Raw genomic sequence first — 20,965 nt, 5'->3', positions numbered from 1 at the left:
ATTCCAATATAATCAAATATCCAATCAATGTTAATTCTAATTCTCGCACACATTTTATTTACTTATTTATTTGCTTGCCACGCCACATGGCATGCAGGATCTTAGTTCCCTGACCAGGGATCTAACCCATGCCCCCTGCAGTGGAGGCATGGAGTCCTAACCATTGGATCCCCAGGGAATTCCCCTCACACATTTTAAAAGCAGTTGACTTGATTGGATCAGGGTCTAGATAAGCCCTTCCTCCGTTGCAGTTGGTTGATTTTTCTCTTAAAGTTTCAACCTCCCCTCCCTTTTTGTTTGTAAAATTTATTTGTTGAACAAATTGGGTCTTTGTCTTGTAGATGTGGATGTTTCTGATTACACTCCTGTGAAGTGATTAAGCATACACATCTGACCTTTGTACTTCCTGTTAATTGGTCGTTGGATCTAGAGACTTGCTCAGACTCAAGTTCAGATTCTTTTGGCAAGTCTTTGTCTTTGGGCAAGTGTCTCTCTGGTGCACACAATGCCTAGTTGTCTCTCTTTTTCTGCTGATTAGTTGCCATTTTGCCTCCATGCTGTAGATTAGGGGTTGGCAAACTTTCTCTGTAAGGAGGCAGATAATGTATATTTTAGGCCTTGTGAGCCATCTGGTCTCCTCTGCTGCAACTACTAAACTCTGCTGTTGTAATGAGAAAGCCGCCATAGACAAAATGTAAATGAATGGGCATGGCTGTGTTCCCATAAAACTTTATTTACAAAAACAGGTGATGGGCTCCCTGCTTGAGGCCTATTAAATCATTAGGTTTGGAAAATTTTAATATTGTAACTTTACTTTTCATTTATTAGGTGAAATGTTCTATAAAGAGAAGCTGTTCCATGTGTACTGTTTGTTATGTGGTAGTACAGTTTGTATAGGAAATGTTAGAAGCTTGACAGTTTCCCTTGGCTTATGAATTTCAAAATAATGAATTGGGTATATTAGCTTTCTCCAACAGTGACCAATTACGGTCTCCCCTTCTCCGCATTCATTATAGACTCTTAGATTTAAACATATTGGATTTTTAAAAAATTCATTATGGTAATTACCCTTATTGATGCTCAAATTATTTAATCTTTGGCCAGTGGGAACCTTTTAAATTTGCTTACTGAGTTATTTTGACATGACTCTAGTAGTTTTCGATAGCTTCTTGATTATCTGATATGACAAGGAGTTCCAGGCTCATCATGTACATTTCCTCCCCACACGTGGTGTCAGTAGTTTCTCCAAGGAGCCCTGATTCCTTCATTGGGGAATGGAATTTCAAGACCACAGTTTGAGCTCTAGAGATTCTCATTCCTAGTGGGTTGACCATTGTTTCTAGGCCTTTTTTGGTAGTCAGAACTAGGGAAAAATTTTTTTTTTATGATAGAGTACCTCATGAATTCATACTGATACTTCCAATTCAGTTTCAATACTATAAGATTTTTAGTTAATCTTTTTATTTTACATCTGTATCTTTCAACTGAAAATTCTAGTTCTCAGTGATACTAAGAATAATACAATTAGAATATTTCATAATTACTTATTTATAGTACCCCCATAATACACACAACAGTCTCAGAATAGCCGTACCAGCATTTTGTCTCTGTCTGCCTTCTTTTCTCAATCCATGTTGTTGTATGAAACATTATCTGTTGCTGTGTAACAAATCACCCCAAAACTTAGTGACTTAACACAGCAAACGTTATTATCTCACAGTTGCCGTGGGTCAGTTTCTGTGGGGGCAGCTTAGCTGAGTGCCTCTAGCTCAAGGTCTCTCATAAAGCTGCAATCAGGGTGTCAGCTAGGGCTGTGTATATCCCAGGGCTCAGTTGGAGGAGTCACAGAGGAGCCTTTTTGGGGTACTTTCAAATGTACTCACGTGATCATTGGTAGGTCTCAGGTCCTTTCTGGCCATTGGCTGGAGACCAGTCCCTCAGGCCTCTCCATGGGGCAGCTAACAACATGGCGCTGGTTGTTAGCTTGGAGCAAGGGAGGAAAGGGTATCCAAGATGGAACCCATGGCCTTTTTAGTAACCTGTTCTTAGAGTGACAGCCCAACACGTATGCTGCATTCTTTTATTTATTTTTTTAAGTTATTGTGGTAAAATATACATAACATAAAATGACAGTTTTAATCATTTTAAAGTGTATAGTTAAGTACATTGCATTAAGTACATTGGCATTAAGTACACTGACATTGTTGTGCAATCATCACCACCATCCATCTCCAGAACTTTTTCCAAACTGAAACTCTACCCATTAAACACTAACTCCCCAGTCTTCCCTTCCACGTCCCCTGGTAACCACTATTCTACTTTCTGTTTTTATGAATTAGACTACTCTAGGTACTTCATGAGTAGAATCATACAGTATTTGTCCTTTTGTGACATGCTCTTTTCACTCAGCATAATGTCTTCAAGGTTCATCCACATGACAGCATGTGTCAAAATTTCCTTCCTTTTTAAGGCTGAATAATATTCCATTGCATGTATATACCACATTTTGTTTACCCATTCATCCTTTGATGGACATTCGTTTCCTCCTTTTGGCTATTGTGAATAACACTTATATGAATATTGGTGTTCTACTGCATTCTTTTCTTAGAAGCAAGTCTCCAAATCCAATTTATACTAAAGAGAAGTTAGTTATATAACAGTGTGATACCAGGATGTGGGGATCATTGGGTCCCTCCTAGAGGCTGCCACCACACTGTTTAAGTTAGTCTTAATAATTGTTCTGAATAGTTCTGACACCAACTGGGTATACATTTAAGTTAACTTATTTAATTTTTTTAAATAAATTTATTTATATTTTATTTATTTATTTTTGGTTATGTTGGGTCTTCGTTGCTGTGCGCAGGCTTATCTCTAGTTGTGGCGAGTGGGAGCTACTCTTCATTGCGGTGCGTGGGCTTCTCATTGCAATGGCTTCTCTTGTTGTGGAGCATGGGCTCTAGGCATGTGGGCTTCAGTAGTTGTGGCACGTGGGCTCAATAGTTGTGGCTCGCAGGCTCTAGAGCGCAGGCTCAGTAGTTGTGGCACACAGTTTTAGTTGCTCCGCGGCATGTGGGATCTTCCCAGACCAGGGCTCAAACCTGTGTCCCCTGCATTGGCAGGCGGATTCTTAACCACTGTGCCACGAGAGAAGTCCCTAAGTTAACTTATTTTATTTTTGATATTTAATGACTGTTCTAAAATGTAATTTTGTTTTATAATCATGTATAATAGTTTCATGTTTCCAAAGTCAAATCCACAAAACAAGGTTTATTCAAAGGAGTCTAACTTCTATCTCTGTTTTCTCTACCATTTTCTTTCTCTTTCTAAGTAATTATATTCTAAAACCAAGTTTAATATAAGTAGGCTATGTATTCATATTCCTCCTTAGACAAGTGATAAAATATTATATGCTTTCTTTTTTCACTTAACATATTCTGGAGATCACTCCTTAGTAGTAAATTGCTAATTCCTTTTTATAGCTGCATAATATCTCATTGCATGAATGAAAAAACAGAGATATTTAACCAGTTCCCAAATGATGGGCATTTGGATTGTTTCTAATTTTTTGTAAATAGTACTGCAATGGATAACTTTGTAATTCATATATATGTGTTTATATTTTTGCCATTGTACATTTGGGACAGATTCCTAGATGTGGAATTGCAGGGTCAAAGGGTAAATGAGTACACAGTTTTATAGATATTGCCAGATTTATCCTGATAAGAATTATATCTCTTTGTGTTCCCATCAGTAATGTACAAGAGTGCCTCTTTGTGTATCAACAGAATATATTGTTAGAATTTTGGGGTTTTTGTCCTCATTGTAGTGTTAATTTTCATCTCTCATTATGAGTGAGATTGAATATCTTTTTTTAACTTTAAAGTTTTATTCATAGACATTTCAGAACCACTTAAATCAACTATGGATTTTTTTAGACATAACATACCATGTTTATCTTGGACATATTAGGCTGAGTATCTTTTTACATGGTTAAGAGGCATTTGCATTTCTTTGTTTTTTAACTGTCCATTTCTTTAGCTCTTTTTCTCTAGGTTTGTTGGTGTTTTCTATTTTATAAGCTCTTTACATATTAGGAATATCAACATTTTGTCCATTTGCTTTCTTCTTCCTGCCAGTTAAATAGAGGTAGTCTCTAATCTGCTTCTAGTTTGCTTTGTTTTGCTTCTCATCCTTTTTCCATTAGTGTTACATTTTTTCTTCTGGCTAAATCATTATTCAGTATTTGATGACTCCACTTCTGCAGCTCAAACCTATCCCACCATTTCTTCAAACTCAACATGTCCCAGATAGGATTCAACTTTATCCACAAACCTGATATTCCCGTGTTGCCTTTGTCAGGTATGGCGTTACCATTTTCCTACTTGGGAACTTGGAGTGATCTTTTATGGTTTATTTATTATTAATTCAGCAAGTATTTGTCGAGCACCTACCAAGTGCCAGGTACTGGACTAGGTACTAGGTAACAGATAGTCACAATCCTAGCTCTCAGGGAACAGTCTGATGGGGGAATAGGTAGTAAACAAATATACACACAAACCCATGTCTCAATGGGTGGTAAGTATTTCAAGAGAGAATTTATGGGCTGGGACACGTGATTAGATTGGAGAGGTTAGGGGGGTAGCCTTTTAGAGAAAGTGACATTTAAACTGAGATTTGAAGGCTTGTTAGGGTTCACCTGGTGAAAAAAATTGGGATTCCAGATACAGGAAACAGCATGTGGAAGGATCCTGAGGCAGAAAAGAAGTTGAACTTATAGGAAATGATCAGACCAGTTTGGCTGGCATGTAGGGAGAAGGGGTAGAGGGCCATGAGATGTGATCTGATTTACTTTGTAAAATGATCACTCTGGCTCTAGGGGTGGAGGGGATGTGTGTGTAGAGGTTGGTGAGGAGGCTGTGGTGGTAACCGTGAAAAGTAGAAGTGTCGCATTCATTCTCGTAGTGACATTCTTTCAGTTCTACTCTGGTGCTTTGTTCTTTCTTCCCATATTTTTATATCCACTGCCCTCGTTCAGAAAGTCACCTCCTGACTACTCTGATGGGTTTTTACAAATTGGTCCCACGCTGTTTTAGTCTCTGTTCGCCAGCCAGTCTGGTTCAGAAGCAAACTTTTAGAAATCCCAGGTCTGTTCATATCACTTTCTTTCTCAAAAACTCTTGGTGGCTCCCTGTGACTGTTACTGTTATGTGTCCACTTGACTGGGCTGAAGGATGCCCAGAGAGCTGGTAAAACAGTATTTCTGGGTGTGTCTGTGAGTGTGCTTCCAGAAGAGATTAGCATTTGAATCAGTCGACTAAAGAAAATCCTCCCTCACCAGTGTGGGTGGGCGTCATCCAATCATTGGGGACGCAAGTAGAACCAAAAGGCAGAGGAAGGGTGAATTCTGTCTCCTTGAGCTGCGGCTTCCATCTTCTCCTGTCCTCAGACATTTGAGTTCCTGGTTCTTGGGCTTTTGGACTCTGGGACTTACACCGGCAGCATATCATCCTCACCCCCCGACCCCAAACCCCTTTGGCTTCAGACTGAGAGTTACACCATCAGCTCCTCTGTGTCTCAGGCCTTCAGACTCAGACTGAATTTTATCCCTGGCTTTCCCGGGTCTCCAGCTTGCAGGTGGCAGATCGTAGGACTTCTCAGCCTCTGTAATTGTGGGAGCCAATTCCCATAATAAATATCCTCTTATGTATCTATATTATCCTATTGGTTTTGTTTCTCTGTAGTCTCTGAACCTTAACACATTCCCTCATTGCAGAAAAATGGAAGCCCACCTGAAATTGAAGCCTTTCTTGTTTTCTTTAAGCTTCAAGGTCTGCTCCTCTGAGACTACTTTTCTTTAGGCAGCCAAGACTGATATTATTTTACCTCTTTTTTTTTTTTTTTTTTTTGCGGTACGCGGGCCTCTCACTGTTGTGGCCTCTCCCGTTGCGGAGCACAGGCTCCGGACGTGCAGGCTCAGCGGCCATGGTTCACGGGCCTAGCCGCTCCGCGGCATGTGGGATCTTCCCGGACCGGGGCACGAACCCGTGTCCCCTGCATCGGCAGGCGGACTCCCAACCACTGCGCCACCAGGGAAGCCCTCTACCTCTTTTTTTAAACTCATCTTCATCTTCTGTCATGACATCTCTGCCTCTTGAACCCTATTTCCCCTTCTCTCTATTTTTTTTTTCTTTCCCCTAAAGTCTCCGTTCAGATCCTAACTGTTCCCCTAATCCTTAAATCTCCTCAGTCAGGTTGACTTTTAACATTTGTTGATATGTCAGTTCTAAGATTCATCACAGCCTGTGTTGTATTAGAAACACTCCTGTATTTATTTGGAGTGCAAAGAATTGTGTATATTTCATTTTCTTAACAGAAAAGAACTCAGCAGATATGTGTTGAATTGTAGGAGATTAGGGATCATTCCATGTGCTTAGATCCCTCACTGAAATCTCTTAAAAAAGAGGTAAGTCTCAAGTACAAGTTTATAAATATCTTGTATTGAACCTTCAGGGAGTGACCTCATTTAGAAATAGTAAAATCGGACTTGCCTTTTGAAACAGTCTTTACAGTTCAGTGGATATCAGATAATACTTAAACTCTCTATATTAGTTTGGCAAAAATATGTTTATATGGCAATATCAGAGAGTTCTTCTGACTTACTGGGGGTATATAGAGGATTAATACTCAATTTCCATGCTGGTGGGGAGGGGTCAATAAAGCCATGACCATGTAGCATATCTAAATGTACCTCTGCTTTTACCTGAGGTATCCTGCTGACTAGTTGTCCACTTAGACAGCTTCTGACTGGGTACCTCGCTAGGTTAAAAGTAGTGGTCTGCATGTTGACTAAGTTTAATATACTTGATTCTCATATGTGGTTTTGTTTGTATATCGGGGCCAGCCAGTATGTTTCGTTTGTGAAGAGAAGGGTCCTATCATTACTACCTACACACTTGCAAAATGATTTTATGTGTTCCATCTTTTAAAATTCTAACAGGTTTTCTTCTCTTCCTCTCTTATTCCCTCCCTTCTTCCCTCTCTCCTTTTCTTCCTATAAATGAGGTTAAGTCACTTTGTCTAAGTTAATATAGCTTTGTATTGCGTAACTGTGCTACATACATTGTGTTGCCTTCTCATATGAGGTCATTTCTCTGAACGTATAAGGGAAATGGGGTTTATACAGATTTGTCTTACATGTAGTTTTCAGATATTAATCTAACTTTTAAGTCTCTTTGGATCACCTCTTGAATTAAATGACTGTTTTTGATTTCTAATACCTATTGATGCAATAAAAGGGTTGGGAGATTATATAATCATTTTGCCTCCATACTAAATGGGATTTAATTTTGTCATTGGAAATGCAGTAGAAGCTAAACCTTTTAAAGCTATTTTTAAATTAAATTTCCTGAAGTCACATTTCAAATTTTGGGTGTTTCAGCAATGTTAACTAATGAGAAGTATTTTGGTTGTATTATTTTAAGGTAAAAATATCTTAATAGAAATTTTAAATGAGCTTGCTTCAGATTAAATTAGGACATTAAGTCTTAGTTTCTGGAATATGAATTTTTAAAAATCACTGTGAAATATTAACTAGGGCAGGTGCTTATAGGTAAGAATCAAATTATCATTTGGTACTGTGATCTTCAAGTTTAGAGTGATGAAGAATTTTATTTTTAAAACTAAGTATCTGTAAAACAAAAAATGTTTCAAGCAGCTCATGGTTTGACAGGTTTATGAAAGGCTTGAAAGATAAAATTGGTGTAAGTGAAATATTGCATTCAACGTAGGATTTATGTAACTAAGTAAGTGAGGGTGAAAAAAACCTGATGAGGTGGGAGAAATGACTCAGTTCCTCACTTTGCACTCTCCATTTTAAATCCTGCATGAATATTAACAGCTTCAAATATAATCACAACATTAATTCAGAAGCCTGATATATTAAAAGGTAAGCTTTTGTTGTTTTATAATAACTCCATTTGTACCATACTGGAACTTTCTAGAACAGTCTCCTTCTAGGACAGTTTAGGGGTGGCTGTAGAGCTGGATGAGTCACACCACACCGCCAACTCCTTAAGGTTTATGTCTATTCAGTGTTTGTGTCCTTCACTACGTAGCTTGATATATCTATCAAGTTGGGCTAGTAAAGGTAGTAGAATTATGTCTATTTTCATTTATTATACTGTACCTGGTGTTACGTTTCTAGAAACGCTAAAGTTTTTTGGGAAGTTGGTCCAGAGTCAACATTCAAAAAGCATAATTCCAATGACCCTGAATCCACTAAATTGAGCCAGGGACCAAAAATTTTCTCAACATAGAGCAGGAATAAAGGAAAAGAGGCATGCAGGGACCCAGGAGAAAAAGGATGATTTAAGTGGAGGGAAGTTGCAGTTAAACCACAGACACAGCAACTTGCATACTTGGTCAGGTTCTCCCTGTAATGTAGAAATTGCTGACACAGAATTTTTTACCTGTGAGCATCCATCTTAGGGACACATATATTTTATTTTTATTTTTTAATTTTTTGGCCGCCTTAGTTCCCCGACCAGAGATTGAACCCGCACACACTGCAGTAGAAGTGTGGAGTCTTAACCACTGGACCACCAGGACTGCCCGGAAACATATATTTTAGATTAAAGATTATTTTAAGAATTCTGGCTGAGACAGAGAAATATCACTTTCCTTTATAAAATTGTTCCTGGGGCTTCCCTGGTGGCGCAGTGGTTGAGAGTCCGCCTGCCGATGCAGGGGACACCGGTTCGTGTCCCGGGCCGGGAGGATCCCACGTGCTGCGGAGCGGCTGGGCCTGTGAGCCATGGCCGCTGAGCCTGCGTGTCCGGAGCCTGTGCTCCGCAACGGGAGAGGCCACAACAGTGAGAGGCCCACGTACCACAAAAAAAAAAAAAAATTGTTCCTGGACTTTTAAATTAATAGTGAGACGTTAGCAGAAGATGATTGAATTTAGTTTTAAATAAGCATCTCTATGATTTGTTAGCCATAATATGATTTCTCCCTTTCCTCCTATTGTTTACTTTTGATACGGCAAATTTATTCTTTCTTCATGAAATATTTAAGATAAATTATGTGTTAATTATGCTTAATTATCCTTTTTTGAAAGTTCTCTTGCTTTTGTTCTGAGGTTCAGAATCAATATAAAAACATTGAAATCATAATTGCATTTTAATTTGAGAACTTTATCTCATATAACTCCGTATAACAGCTTATTCTTTTAAAGTATAAAAGAATCCAGATGTGCAGTATTTCTCAGTTTATTTACTAGTCTTGTCAGTTTCCAAAGCTGCAAAGTTGAACATTTACAGAAATTATGGGTTTGTTTGGGTTAAAATGAAGTAACGTATGTAAAGCACCTAACCTAGTTTTTCACACATAGTAGACCCTCAGTAATTAGTGGTGGTTTTTTTTATTATTACTGGTCACTTAATTAATTTGGATTTCTAGGGCACCATTTCTTAGGGTGCAGTGAACCAATTCTGAATTCTACCCTCCCATATTTGTAATTTGTTTAGACTGACTTAACCACTGTGAAGAATAAAGCCTATTGGTGGGGTGGAGCTTTTTGACTTTTGTGTGCAAGTCCTTTTAGAGTTACTGGATGTACTGGAATGTGAAAGATTAAGCTTTGTGGCATGTTCTATATGGTCATCCGTAGTGACCAAACTGATTTGGAATGTTGTTTTGTTACTAACTTTGAAATGTGTTACTTTCTGTACAGAGGATGTTGATCCGAATAAATTGCTTATTATCCTTTATAAATATCTAGAATGAGACGAATTTGTCAATCAGTGTAAACCTCATCCGACACAGTACTTTCTTTCATAAACACAGGGAGGAAGCAATCCCAGGATAACCTTTCGGGTGATAAAGCCGGGCATGGCTGGGCAATTCAGAGGGTGTGTGATAGCGCCCAACTTTGGAGCCTGTCACAATGGGAAGTCATGGCTTGGAGGCCTGTGGTGAAATAGTCATGTTTATTAAGCCTTAATATGTCACTTTAATGGCTCTTCTATCAACAGCTAGCCAGCTCCTCAAAGAGAGGCAAAAAGCCATTCCTGTCATTGTAGATTGTAGCTCCAGTTACTTCCTGACAACGGAGGCTATGAGCACCGCTTCATTGGCAGTGTCTTTCCTGTCCCACCCTCCACATAAATTGATGACTGTCTCCCTTGTACCCAGTTGTAGCTTGCACACATTTAGGTAACTTCTCTCAAAGCATCTAAAAAGGGTTGTCCCGTGTGTCTCTCTTCCAGCTTGTCTGTAAGCTCCTGGTTTGTGGTGGTCATGTCTGTGTTAGTGTCACTTAGTGCAGATTCTGGGAGCTCAGGGTGGATCTTCAGTCTGTGTTAAGTGCACGTCTCCCTGTGGCTTGTGGAGACTCCTCAACATTAACTGGTCCAATTATATTGGACCTCTCTAATTCTTCAATGAAAAACCTCTAGAGGGGCTAATTCTACTGTGTATCCTGTATTTCCATTCTTATTTCTTTCTCTTCTGCCAATGCAAATTCTCGATTTCCTTTATTTCAAGGAACAATTCAAGTCCTTTTCCATGTAGCTTTTTTTTTTTTTTTTTTTGCGGTACGCGGGCCTCCCACTGTTGTGGCCTCTCCCGTTGCGGAGCACAGGCTCCGGACGCACAGGTTCAGCGGCCGTGGCTCACGGGCTCAGCTGCTCCGCGGCATGTGGGATCTTCCCGGACCGGGGCACGAACCCGTGTCCCCTGCATCAGCAGGCGGACTCTCAACCACTGCGCCACCAGGGAAGCTCTAACTATAACACTTTTTAAAAATAGGTGGGAGACTATCACAGTGTATTATATATTATTTCAAATGTATCATATGGGTGTATATATATTGGGTTGTTATATAAAATGTATTACATGTTCATTTATGTAAAATGCATTTTTTTTCTTTACTGCAGTGAAAAGAGTTTAGAAAACATGTCCCTAGTCTATTTCACCCTTGCTTTAAACCTGGGGAACAGCCCAAATATATTACTTATTCTTTTTGCTATGCTCTCTTGTCATCGTGACCTGACTCCAAGGTAGTGTTTTCTAACCAGTTAGAAATATACAGAGGTGATATTTTCCCCCAGTACATAAAGATGTGCAGCAAGGTGGTGTTTTCATTACATTTGGTCTTGCTTGCATGCCTCTGGGTACAAATAAACACTTTGGTGGATCTAACTGTTAATCTGTAAGAATTGTTTATGATGTGCCTAACTTGGTACCAAGATGTGATTTAAGCACCAAGAGAATTTGGATTATTTAATACTAGTACATAATAAAACTACTTATCAAATGTTCATGTGGGCACATACAGAGGCATAATTGTATTCTTGTAATGCACAGTATAAATACTAATATTGTTTTGGAGAATCAGCATGGTATGCTGAAGCCATGGTTTGGAAAAAGGCATTGTAGTATGTTTTTAATCTGTGGGAATTACTGGCAAGTGTAATTGAGAGATTCTAAATACTGTAGTTGTTTACTTCACTTTTGAATTTGGCTTAAATATTTTTGGTCTTGTTATTTTTTTAATCATTGAATTATTATAGAAGTTTAACCATAATTGTTCTGTAAATTTTAATAATTTTATCTCTTAAAGATTTATTTTAAAACAATTTCCCCTGACTAAAGATATTTAATATTTAACATTTGTTTAATATTTAAATATTTATATAGAAATATAAACATATAAACATGCTTATAGATATTTATACTATATCTTTAGAGAAATATTACATTTAACATTTAAATTTAATATTTAAATATTTAATGATAAATATTTAAACAGAGAGGATAGTGGAATGAATGTTCATGTGCCTGTTCCTCAGCTTCAACCGTGATCAACTCTTTGTTAACTGTACCCATTCCCATTCCCCAATTCTCACTTATTTTGATGCAGTTCCTCTGTCATAACACATCATCTGTAAATATTTCAGGATGTATTTCTGAAAGACAAGAACTTCTATTTCTAGACATACAAAGTAGAATCTTAATCTTTTTTGAGGAATGTACTGAAGTTATGAACATTCAAATTGTGTTTGGGATGTTAGAGTGATATAAAGGAAAAGTGAGCTCCTTTAAATAGAATAAATGGAAAAAGAGAAATACCTGATAAGCAGTTGTATCGAAACACAATAGAAAAGTTACAATGAAAAAGCCAATTAATAGCTTTTAAGTATCCATGGAGAAAGTGGAGAAATTGGCAGTTCTGAATACTTAGTATGTGCCTACATTCTATACAGGTCACTAGGAGTAAGGTGAAGTGTATTTCATACCATTTGAGATGGAAATTCTGTTTCTAGACTCTTTCTTGAGGGAAAAATCAAAGGTGTGTACGAAGACTGCCAATCAAGATATTCACTGCAATATTATTTATAGAGTGAAGAATTGAACCTAATGTTCAATACCAGTGGAAGGATGCATTGCATTCTGTACTATGCAATGCATAGTATATTTATAAAATTTTACAATATTTTGTAACCAGTAGAAATGGTAAAACATGATACCAATTGTATAAAATGTTGAATGCGTATTAAAAGACCTGAAAGAAATTAACCCAGATATTTACATGAATTAATAGTGTCTATCTCTTGATGTTAGAATTATGAGTAGTTTTTAATTTCTTCATTTCTTTTTTTCTTAGAAATGTTGCAGATTTTGTCTATCAGCGTATGTTATATGAGTTAATAAATAATAATAAACATTTGAGTACTTACTGTGTGTCAAACACTATTTAAGCACTTTTCATCTAAAAGTGAATTCTCATAATAGCCCTGAGAGGTTTTATAATCCTTATTTTGCAGATGAGGAAATGGGCATAGAGAGATTGAATACCTTGACAATTTGAGTCTATCCTTCTAAGTTTATTGTTTGCTTCTAAATGTAGTTTTATCTCCAATAATTAGGAAGATACTGTAAATACTGTTTTGTTTTTCTTTGTATTACTTAAAGATATGTGGTTAATATTATGGCATATTAGTTAAAAAATATGATTTTTAATTGATGGATAACATTTCATCTAGTGAATATACCATGATTTTTTTTCAACTGGTCCTTTGTTTTTGTTCTGCCCCTCCCCTCCAGTATTTTGTTCATAAGAATAATGGTACAATGGTATCTTTGTGAATAAATCTCTATGTGCATTTCTGATTATCTTCCTAGAAAAAGCATTTAGAAGTGGAATTATTGGGTCAAAGAGCATAAACATTTTTAAAGGCTTTTGATACAAGTTATGAGACTGCAGGTAACAAATGATCATTCTTCCTTAAACTTAGAGAAATTGTTTTGGCACTATAAATTTGAGAGAAATAGGTCATCTAAACATCAGTGGGAATTTGTGCTTTCATAGTTGCTCTTACAAAAGTGAGGCTTCTCTAAGCTTGCTGGAGACTATAAACACAGAGAAAAAGAGAAAAGACAAACTTTGAAGATTAAATTGTGGCCATTTACTTGCTCTGTGATCTTTCACAGCTACTTATTCATTTTTCTTATTAACTTAAAATTTGAATTAGCCTTGAAACCTTTTTACTGTAAATTGTTTTATATAACATGTAAAATACACATATCAAATTTTCGTGAATTTTCTTTAATGTTTGCTCTTTTAGGACCTCAGGATCATAATTAGGTAGAGAAATTTCCAATGTATAATTTTAAAACTTATAGGTATAAAAGGCATAAGACATTGATTAGAGACAGTAATAACCCTAAAAGTGTTTTAGATGTTGTATTTTTAAATAAGAAAGCTTTTTTCTAGGGAGTCACTCTCTTTTTGTGAAAAGCAAGAAAAATTTGGGGGTAATTGATGGTTTCTGTTAGGGTTAAATAAGGTTTTATTGTGGTTTCTCTTGAGCGTATATCTTCTTCCAGGGACTGTGGTGACTTCTACAGAGACTTTAGCTGAAGATCTGAGCAGAGGGAGGGGGATTTTAACTTAAGAAGGTCCAGAGAATAATTAATGAAATCAGAAAATTTACCTATGAAGCTACCAAAGAGGTTAGGATCAGTTTTTTTCTGGAAAAGCCAAGATTGATAAAGGGTACTCTGACAGTCTGTGAATTTGTGAGAGGGACAAATGGAATAAATAGAAAACATTTTATTGAAATTTGAATACCTTAAGTATTTTAATGGGGAAAAAAAAAGTACAGTCAGTCCTCTGTATCTGAGTCTTCCACATCCACAGATTCAACTAACCTTGGATCAAAAATATTTAGAAAAAAAATTCCAGAAAGTTCCAAAAAACAAAACTTGAATTTGCTGCTTCCCACAGCATTAACATTGTATTTACAACTATTTACATAGTGTTTACATTGTATTAGGTATTATAAGTAATCTAGAGAGGATTTAAAGCATATGGGAGGATTTGAGTGGGTTATATGCAAAATACTACACACTTTTATATAAGGAACTTGAGCATCTGATGATTTTGGTTTCCACAAAGAGTCCTGGAACCAATACCCTCTGGATACTGAGGGATGACTGTACTACTTCTTTATACTATGAATAGTAAAATTATGAAACTATCAACTATAAATGGTAGACATAGAAAATAAGCCTAAGGAGGATTTTTATCAGGGGTTTTTAATCCATAATTAATGATTGGATTATAAAGGTTCATAACCCTGCAAAATTAGGTATATGTGCATTTTGGAAGGAGAGGCCTCCAAAACTTTTTTCAGATTCTCAAAAGAATGACTTCAAAAAAATTCAAATTCAAAATTCAAGCTCCTACTAGAAGGTAAGCTCCGTGAGGCTAGGGACTTTTGTCTGTTCTGTTCACTCCTCTGTCCCTGGTTCTTGGCACATAGTTCTGCTCAATAAATATTTGTTAAAGGTATGATTTTTGTAAATTTATGTGTGTCCTAATTACAGCAATGGATTTTTAAAAATTAGGGATGGAAGAAAATTCCAGGTTTAGTGAGGTTGATGTCTTGGCTGTTTCTATATTTGTCCGAAATTTTTCTTTTTGTTTAAGTCTAGATGAGTAGGTAGGGCATTTGTATGATAATTTTGTGGTCTTATTCCTGTTTTTTTTCTGTGCCAGCAGAAATGGTGTAGAATGGGTTAGAAATACTATAGAAATGTAATGCTGTAGAAATGTAACAGGAAATTGTTCTAAACAATACATATTCATTCATCAGTCTATTAGAAAATGTACTTTGGCACTGTTTTCATTTGATTCAATGAATGAAATTGTTATAGAAAAACTTCCCCTTAAATTTGAGAATGGAAAATTCTCCTAATTGTTTTCATTAAACCAAGTGGTATGGCAGTAACTGCTATTGTGGCTAAAAATGTAAAATCAACAAAATGTTGAAAAATTTACCTGCAGAGAACATTGCTTTATCAGCAAGAGATTTAGATTTTTGCAGTGAAGCCCAATTATTCTAGCTCAGTGCCATTATACGGCAGTTTTAGCAGGTGATGTAGTGTAATCTGTGATTGCATTAGTCAGCATCATAAGTTTCCATACTTCTTAAAATTGAAATTTGGTAGAAGGTTAAAAGAATGACAAAAGATTAAAATGCAGGTTTGTTTTAAAAATTGTAAAAATTATAACATTTCTAAAATAAGAGAAAAAGTGAATTTCTAAAAATTGAAGTGTGATGGAACCAGTGTTAATTTATAAATCATTAATTTTCTTAATTAAAGGGATGACTGTAAATTCTTTATCTTAATGACTTTTGCCAACCAGCCAGAAAAGATAATTTGAGTAATTATTTGCTGCCTGCATTTGAGTCTTTGTGAATAGATTTTTCACATTTTCCATTATCTTCAGCAGATTTAAAAAGTCATTGCATTTTACATTTTCTATACTTATTTTGCTATTAACAAATAGGAGCTATGATTATTCCAATGTATTCAAAAATCATTGCATCATTATAAGAGGCCTTCCAATATTCCCAGAATAATTTCAATAGAAGGGCAGGAATTTTCCCTTATAGATTTCGTATCTTGCAATGTGGTTTCTTTCTTTAGTTGAAATATGATTGAATCTTTAGGTCACCACACATTCCATTATTCAAGTATAAGTACAAAATACATTTTGAAGTGAAATTTAGAGTTTCAAGTTGGAATCTCTGAAGTAATTTAGCTTAATCTTTTGACCCAGTGGTGTAACCCTTTCTATAGCATTTCTAACAATCTTTGCCTAAAAACTCAGTGAGTGGGAACTCTATTTCTTTATGAAGCAGCTTTTTAAAATGAATTATATAATAAGTTTTTCTTTTTATTATGTTGAACTCAAATCTACCTTGTGCTAGGCACCATAACTTCCTGTTTTCCTTTTCAAATTATGAAGTATTCCAAGTCTGTAAGTATTGAGAGTACTTATAATGAACATCACTGAGATTCATTTATTCTTAATTTCTACTCTATTTGCTTGAGATTATCATTTTCTGTATCAATGTATATCAGAGACTTTTATGTCACGTCTTACTACAATTAGGATACACTAGATTTGTGGCATTTCTGTTCTTTATTACCCTCGTAATTCTTTTCAGAAAGGAAATGAGGTTAATGTGTTATCTGAGCACCCATTCAACTTTCTCTTTTACTTTGTAGACTGAAGCGAAGCAGGGTTGTCCTTGAAGGACGTCATTTGATCTGAGAATCCTCCCAAGCCCCAGAGCTGGGCCACTGTTCTCTTTATTTATTACACATGGAAGCTTCTAGATCATTAGTCTTGCTGAAGGTTTAAAGCCTTGGTCCTTTAAAGCTTGTGCTGTTTGACTATTTACAGTCTTAATCTTCAGTGTTGTCAAACACCAACTGACCTCCTCAAGTCACTCTAGTTTATATGACTTTTTTCTTTTAAAATAAGAAACAACAGGCTTGGTCATGTGTATACCGTGACCACAGTTACCTAACCTCTCTGACCTTGACCATCTCAAAAGCAGTAGTATAAAAATGGTAATAAAAGTTACTCTTCTTGTAGATAAAATATTCTCCAAATTAATCAAGTGAAATGAAAAATAAAAATGAGTTCCACGTTAGATGATGTATATGGAGACAAGGTGAAAGTGCAATTGATATGAAAAAATGAAAAAAAAAACAACCCCAAAACCAACAACCCAAACCACACCCAAACAAAATGAAAACAAAAACCCATCCCTGCTAAAAATGATTATAACCTATAAAGAAAGCCAGGGAAGTATAAACCAAATATTTTCCAGGGTAACTAAAGACAAAAGTTTGTTTATTTTATCAAAAGTGAAAGTGGAAAATAGGAAGGCTGTATCTGTACTAGAGAGGTATTGAAAATTCTAGGCAAACATTGGGAAGTCTTAAAATGACAGTGCTCTGACAGTGTGGTTATAAGAAGAGAAAACACATGTAAAAAGCATGGCATCAGCCCTTGCTGTGTCTGAGCAGAAGGATATTCAAAAATGAAGCAAAACGAAAGATGTAGACATGGTAGTACAAATCAATCCTAGATGCAATTTTTGCAGTATTCGTAAAACAGCTTTGTCCTCCAGGAGTACTTGGTTTTGTGATTTGTCCTAGAAGACAAAGTGAAAAATAGTTTAAATTTCATTAAATACACACCAGCATGTGACTGTACTCTGCTCACTATGTACAAGAAATGGTATGCTGTTTGTCACATAAACTTTATTTGCTTTGAGGGAGAAATAATTCCATTAACCTTATATAAAATAAAGGATAAAAAGTTATGGCAGAATTGTAGATATCTTCTTGTTAATAGATTCAGAAATATTTGGTGGGGCAGTCAAAAATTCCATAAGTCTGAATGATATATGATTATGAACAAGTACATCTAAATTACTATTTTGTTCATATTTACCAGTTTTGGGGCTTCAAGGATTTGGTTTTAGTCATGATTTAGTTGATTATACCTCTGAATAAATGAAATATCATTATATTTTTTTCTAAATTGGCTAAAGGAATTTCAGATTAAGAAGGTTTAAGTACAAAATTAATATTTCAGCAAGTAGTTCTTTCTGTTGGGTTGGGGATTAAATTCATTAAACAGAAAAAATAGTAGGAAACCAGATGTGATTTAAAATGAGGTTGATTAGAGTTTCAATGACAGATTAAAAATGTGTCCTATTTAACTGTTGAAAAATGCACAGACCTTTCATGGTAATAAAAACGTGGAATGTGGGCTTCCCTGGTGGTGCAGTGGTTGAGAGTCCGCCTGCTGATGCAGGGGACGCGGGTTCGTGCCCCCGTCTGGGAAGATCCCACATGCCGCGGAGCGGCTGGGCCCGTGAGCCATGGCCGCTGAGCCTGCGCGTCCGGAGCCTGTGCTCCGCAACGGGAGAGGCCACAACAGTGAGAGGCCCGCGTACCGCAAAAAAAAAAACCAAAAAAAAAAAAAAAACGTGGAATGTGCATGATTACATGTGAGGCCTTATATGTGGTAAAAGGGTAACTCCCTATGGTCATTGGTTTCATTCTTAGTAGCCATCAAATTATTACATATAAGGTATAGTAGTTCACAGTCCATGACCCGCTCAGAGTTATTATAATAGGACTTTGAAAAATATACATCCTAAATCCTAAACACTGTCTGTAGATGGGATAAATATTAGGCCTAGTGGGTATATGAACTATTTTGCAAATCTGATTAATTTAGTGAATAAAATGAAAATGGATTTAATGTATTATTGAACAGTTAAGGTATTAATGTATTCATTCAATCATAGCCTAGTAAAAGCATCATGGCTTGTCACTGCAAAGAGAAGAAAGGAAAAAAACTATAGATTAAAAGGGATTTAGGAGAGACAGTAATAACTGCCTGTATGGATTTTATTTAGATCTGGATTAGAACAAACTGTTTAAAAAAACACTTATGAGAAATTTGGGGAAATTTGAGCACTGATTGGTAGTTGATGTTGTAAAGAAATTATTTTGAATTTATTGTAGATATTATAATGGTACTGCCTTATGTTTAAAAAGCAAATCTTTGTCTTAGAGAGAGACATACAGAATTATCTACAGATGAAGGGGTATAGTATAATGCCTCAGAATGATGCAGAGTGGTGGGATAGGAGTTGGGCGGGGGTGTGAAGATATAAATGCAACATGACTTGCTGTGAGTTAACAACAGTGGGTTCATTATACTAGTCTTAATAATTTTGCATTAGTTTGAAATTTTTCATAATAAAATCTTAGAAAAAAGTGTAATGCAACATTAATTGAAAGAGGGATAACTGTAGCACCAGATGACACTGCAATATAATATATTCAGAAGTAAGGGTAGATATGAGTCACACACAGATGTACTTTTTATAAACATATCTAATGTGTCAATCTCATGTTTTTCTTCAGAGCTGAAGCCGTTTATTTGAATCTTGGATGATTAACACCTAAATGCTTAATTCTCAGAACTGCTCAAGAGTCCCACAGCCAGGATTAGATGATCCAACTTACCACCAAGAAATTACTGTCTTGAATTCTACGGTAAGATTATAATAAATATTCTAAAGGCTAAATAGTGACCATGAGGTCTAAAAAGATTTTTAAATGCTGTCTTTGAGTGACTAGCCTTTATTATAATTTCTCAGTCCTGTAACTCTTATACCAAGAGTTCAAGGTTGTGATAATCAACCAAAGATCTTAGAAATATCAACATGCAAACAAGGCTTTATGGTATTTCCCTGTCATAGATTCAGCATAGATTCAGCTAATAACAGATACTGGAGTGCCATGCTTTCCCTCTTGCTGTATGTCTCAGGGTGGGTCCTCCAAAAACTGATGCTGGAAGGGAGTTTGGCTTCCGGGATGTTTATTAGGGATCAACAACCTATAAAGAGGGGAGGTTATTGGGCAGAGGAAAGTGAAGTATAATGTAGGCTCAACAAAGCCTTAGCCAACTGAGACAGGGAGTCTTGTAGTTGTAAGAGTTAAGCTTCTTGGGGATGGAGACATATCCTTAATGCCTTTGCATTGGGCACAGGCCATTAAAGAAGCTGCTCGGCAAATATTTGTTGAATGAAGGAAATCTGAGAAAAATCTTGTGGTCCCTCCTATAACACCTAATCCTTGCCCTTCCTTTTTCCAGTTGAAAGTGTGGTTTAGAGCAGTGAGGTTAACAGTGACACACATGGTTGTCTTGTACATCATGAACAAACATGAAGGTAACTTGTCCTCCATAATCAGCATGTGTTGCATACCACTGTGTTCCTGGGCTCCACAGATAAGGAAGACCTACAATGGGACCTGAGGAAAACCACACGTATAAGTTTTAAAGCAGCAGTCCCCAACCTTTTTGGCACCAGGGACCGGTTTCGTGGAAGACAGTTTTTCCACAGATGGGGGGTGGTAACGCGAGTGATGGGGAATGGTTGGGGAGCGGAGAGGTGAAGCTTTACTCGCTCGCCCACTGCTCACTTCCTGCTGTGCAGCCCTGGGGTTGGGGACACCTGTTTTAAAGAATATGAGACTGTATCAGTAAAGAAACAAACAAAAGAACAACATGGATCTAGAGGGTATTATGCTAAGTGAAGTAACTCAGGCAGAGAAGACAAATACCATGTGATTTCATTTATATGTGGAATCTCAAAAACAAAACAAAGGAACACACATACAACAGAAACAGACTCACAGATACAGAGAACAAACAGGGGCTTGCCAGAGGGGAGGGTGTTGGCGATATGGGTGAGATAGGTGAAGGAGATTAATAGGTACACATTTCCAGTTATAAAATAAATAAGTCATGGAGATGTAACGTACAGCATAGGGAATATAGTCAGTAATATTGTAACGACTTTGTATGGTGACAGGTGGTAACTAGACTTACGGTGATCTTTTCATAATTATAAAAATATCGAATCCCTATGTTGTAAACCTGAAACTAGCATAATATTGTAAGTCAGTTATCCTTCAGTTAAAAAAATATGAATGAACGAGGGACTTCCCTGGTGGTCCAGTGGTTAAGAATCCGCCTTCCAGTGCAGGGGATGTGGGTTCGACCCCTGATTTG

General features: G+C 36.6%; 1 protein-coding gene across 1 annotated transcript in view; it reads left to right on the top strand.

Annotated features, from left to right (window-relative positions):
* The window catches only part of FRYL (FRY like transcription coactivator), a 234,344-nt gene that overhangs the window by 40,591 nt on the left and 172,788 nt on the right, over positions 1 to 20,965 (top strand). Inside the window, exon 3 of the mRNA XM_030880492.3 lies at positions 19,312 to 19,443. The gene's annotated coding sequence lies outside the window, so the exon portion shown is untranslated. The remainder of the gene's footprint in view (positions 1 to 19,311; positions 19,444 to 20,965) is intronic.

The sequence above is a fragment of the Globicephala melas genome, chromosome 5 (genome assembly GCF_963455315.2).
Source record: "Globicephala melas chromosome 5, mGloMel1.2, whole genome shotgun sequence".
Classification (NCBI taxonomy): Eukaryota; Metazoa; Chordata; class Mammalia; order Artiodactyla; family Delphinidae; genus Globicephala; species Globicephala melas.
Note: the sequence above shows the minus strand (reverse complement) of the source record. Positions and strands in the feature narration are given on the sequence as shown.